The sequence below is a fragment of the Anastrepha obliqua genome, chromosome 1 (assembly GCF_027943255.1).
Source record: "Anastrepha obliqua isolate idAnaObli1 chromosome 1, idAnaObli1_1.0, whole genome shotgun sequence".
Taxonomy (NCBI): domain Eukaryota; kingdom Metazoa; phylum Arthropoda; class Insecta; order Diptera; family Tephritidae; genus Anastrepha; species Anastrepha obliqua.
In genome coordinates, this window is record NC_072892.1 from 107,628,211 (window position 1) to 107,632,851 (window position 4,641).

Consider the following 4,641-nt stretch of genomic DNA (forward strand, 5'->3'; position numbering starts at 1 on the left):
AATTTCCTGCAAATTGTATAAAGAAAAAAAGGAGAGCGAAAAAGTTATATGAGTAAAAGGCACTATAATTGTTATGGACAAAGTAAAGGGATGTGAGTGATTTGCTTAGATTGAAAAATCTCCAGAAAGAAAATGCGAAATTAAATATAAATATAATTTTTTTACTTCGCAAATTGGACAGCTGCACAAATGCTTGTTAAATTTTTTTTCTTGAATATTGAATTGCCTGTGTGAAAATAAATTTAGAATTTATAGCCTTATAAATTACGTTTCAACAACGAAGCTTGTCATACATACACATACATTTAGTTGGGAAATTGATTTCAGTTTATTTCCGCTCAATGCGCGTGTAACTATTTTTTTTAATATTTGTGCACAATACATACATACAGACGAATTCTTATTACCATTTCACAGCTATGAATGAAATCCTTTGAAGGTTTCAACACAATTAGCTGCAAAAGAAAACTTTCATTGGTAACTTTTGCAAATATCGTTTTTCGTTTTTTTTTGTCTTGGCGGTGAGGTTGGGTAAAAAATGCCTTCACACTACATATTTTATTATACATATAATATATTTTTTACTATACTATACAGTGTATGGTAATTCCACTAAAAATATTCCTCGTCTTCTCTTAAATTTTTCCCTCCACCCCGCGACTACTTCCGCAGTGTTTCGAGGTAGAGGTCCAAGACGGCGCCCTAAGAAGGACACATTCACTTACTCACCCTGCGCCCAAGGTCGCCTGTTTTGTAAAACATATGCCTCATGCTCTTCAGCATAAGTTTCCATTTCACGCCTCTTTTTTCGAATAATATCCTCAACAAAATTATTTCTTCAGGTCTACATACACCAATAGCCCGTGGCAGAGCTGTTTTTTCTGTGTTCCACCTCTCGCATTTGAAGAAGATGTGCTCCGCATCATCATATTCAGTATCTCTATAAATGTGTGAGGTAATAATTAGCTTCACCGTGCTTTTTTTCTACCCCGTTTTTAAAATCGGGTATCACTCTCGCTGTCCATTTACCGTACTGTTTAGAGCTCCATTTTGTTTGCTAAAGTGTGAGCGTTTGAACTCTAATGTTTTTGCGATTTTTGCGTCCCACCTCCGTTTGAGCTCTTGTTCTAGAAGATGTTTAGAGCTGGTAACTAAAACCGCTGCATCTGATATTGTTCTGTATATAGAATCCACTTTGAGAGCGGGTGCATTGCACAGATTGTAAAGTTGTTTGTCGGTATTTCACCCTTAGAGAATTTGTCCATAGTTTGCATCCATATAGAAGAGTCGAGTTCGTCGTGGTCATTAAAAATCTTCGCTTGCTCTGAGTTGGACCTCCAAAGTTTGCCATGCGCTTACTTAAGTGGTCGCAGTGGTCTAGAGCTCGTATATTTAGGGTATTTTCAGGAATTTTTTTTACAATAAAAGAAATGAAAAACGATGTTTAAATTTTTTAGACTTTTTATTTAACTTCTTTTACATACAAAAATGAAAAAATAAAATTTTGTTTTTTAATTTCAACAATTTTAAAAATGGCGCTGAAGTTGACTGTCCCGAAAAATTGGACGTGGAAGGTGTTGTCCATTTTGGCTCTTCTATTTATCTGAAACACAAAAACCCAAATATTATTAATCAGTATGACTGTAGCTATGTCCCGTACTAGAATAAAAAATAAAAAAAATTGACAAAATGGCGCGGTTTTGAATTTGACACTCTAAAAATCGGATTTTTTTTATTTTTTTAATAAAAAATACGAAATAATTGAAATAATAATACGATTCTAGTACGGACGATAGCCATTGATGTTGTGATCAACATATTAAAATTTCAGACGATTCCTTTGAATAGTTTGGTTTTGGCAACACCAGGCCGAAAAAAGTCGTTTCGAGATAACTGAGTTTAAGGTACAGGAGCGTGCGGACCGCCCTCTACCTAGTTAATGGGAGCTATAATATTGGGAATTTCTGCATGACAATTTCACAGTATATTCTTAAAAGCCTATGCTTTCGATATATGGAAAAAACAAAAAATCGATTTTTTGAAATTTCTAGATCACCGGGTCCTCTTAACACGCCGCTTACTTTGGCAAATCTGTGGCAGTATGATTTATGTGCTTCTAGTACGTTAATCTTGCAAATACCTTTGCGGCGATTGCTTGCAACAGTTATGAAATCTAACTTACTCGTTAAATGCATTAAAAGTTTTTCTTTTTTTAAATACTTTAAAAATTATACTGCTTTAATTCGATAACTTTGGCGATAGTCCGATAATTTTTATCGAATTTTCGGACTACACGAGCAGCCTAACAAATGTTCGGTAAGTTGCATGGAAAAAAACGAAACAAAAATATTTTTGATTTGAAATTTTTTATATACACAAGGTTGTTCAATAAGTTTTGTGGTTTGATAAGAAAAACACAATTTGATGGTTGAAAATACACTTTATTATTCAGTATAGTCCCCTGACCATCAATAAACTTGTTCCAACGAGATTACAATTTATGAATTCTACCCCTGAGGTGTGCAAAATACGCTTCCACAGCTGTTATGACCTCATCATTTGATGAAAAAGAGTGTTTGAAGATTTTTTTAAGTCTGGAAACAAATAGAAGCCACGAGGGGTCTAAAAGGTCTGGTCTAAAAGGTTACAATAACACGGTGCTACAGTGAATCAGAACTTTTGGAGTAACATGATGAGCACTGTAGATCTAGCCGAGAACGTCGAGGAATCGTGTTCAGCAAATTTTTAACACCCTCAAATTTTTTATTTATCGTTAAAAACCCGATTTTTGGTGTTTTCTGACACTTAAAAATTCCTAGCTCGTCTGCAGTTTATCCGATTTCCAAACTTGAAACAGTTTTGTTGAGCTGAATGTTAGCTCTTCTGACATATGTTTTCTATTTTTCACGCTAAGCAAAAATAACCACTGATTTTCCAACACAAAACTTAAATTGTAGTCAATTTTTCCCATTTTTGCGAGCTTAACGAATTCCGAATGTAAAAAGCATTTAATTTCAAAAATCGACCAAAATGTGTCGAAGTAACGGATTTTTTTATAAAACAAAAAAATCAGTAGACTGAAAGTTTTGTTCACTACTTTCATATTTGCAAATTTAATGCGGTTCTCCGTTATTATTCGCGAAATACGTGTATAATTAAGTATATTTACTCATACCTGTGTCCATTCCGAATCTAGCAAGTATTATTTCATCAAAATTGAAAATAAATTTTCCAAGTGAGAAACGTTTTTGTAGAAATAAAATAAAAACAGAACATTCTCGAGTTGAACAGAGACCATAGAAGAATATTATAACGTCAAAAAACAAAAACAGTATGCAAAAAGTAACGCAATTTGCTCACTTACTTCTTCAATTTTCTGACTTACCCAGACGTAGTATTACCTAATTAAACCTCACCTAACCTAACGTTATCGAAATCAATCCAACAGTACACAATGTGAGACAATCGAACCAATTGTGCTGCTTTTCTGCATTGCAAAAGGAAGTCATTTTGATTAGTTTGCAATGCCAACCTACCCAAACTCGACGTAATCTTGAATAACTTATCCTAATCTCACTTCACTAAATAGAACCCTACGTAACACAATTGAACCAACGTTAACATAGTTAGTACTTTTTTCGTTTCCTAAAAAGATGCGACATAAAGAAATGAAACTTATCCACGCTATTTTTTCAACTTCATTCAATTTCAGCACAAAAGTTTCATCAACCATCAGTTTTCGTATCTGTGGCCCTACAAATATACCTGAAATATTTCAAATTTTTCTTGCCTTCTTTTATTTTAGCGTCACTAAGTCCAGGAAATACTGAATTTTTTTTCATATCTCCATTTTTTAATTGTAGTAGTCAACATTGAACAAACATATTCAGATTCAAGCCACCGACTTTCAATGCATGTGCGTTTAAAAAGAAGGTTATATCCGTCAAGCAAGACCTTACTTTTTGCGAATTCCAAACTATGCTTTTTGTCAACAAACATTCCGCAGATGTAACAAAAATGATTACGCTTATCACACATTCTGATTTATGTTTACTTAATACACTTAGGTAAGGTTAGGTTAGATGCACTTATGCTAAGTTTTAATAGGTCTTGATCATTCAAGAGTGATGATTTTTCACACTCATTAAATTGTACATGCTTACCAGCAAATTGCAAACGGTTCTGCTGTGTCATGCAAGCTTTGGTTAGTCAGTTTGGATTAGGTAAGCTTGGGTTATAATGAGTTTTGAAATGTTAGATGTATTTTTTAGTTATGTAAACTTATTGCTGTCTTTCAAAATTAGTCACAATGAGCAGTAGAGCACTATCGGTCATGTGGTATTCTCTCGCAGTCTCTATTCAGCTGGATTTTTAAAAATGTGGGAAAAAACTTAAAAAAAAGCGTAACTTTTGCAGTTTTCAATGTATGAAGATGAAAAATAGCTTATTTCGAGCACATTTTATTGGAGTTTAAAAATATGTATATAAAGGGTCCGCCATATAACTTTACGGAATTAAAAATGCTATAAAAAGAAACGACTGTTTTTTTTATTTTGAAGTACAATCCTTTCGGTTAATGATGGAACACAACTTCATTCATATGGCTGCCTCGGCTGATTTTCAAAGTAATGTCGCAATATT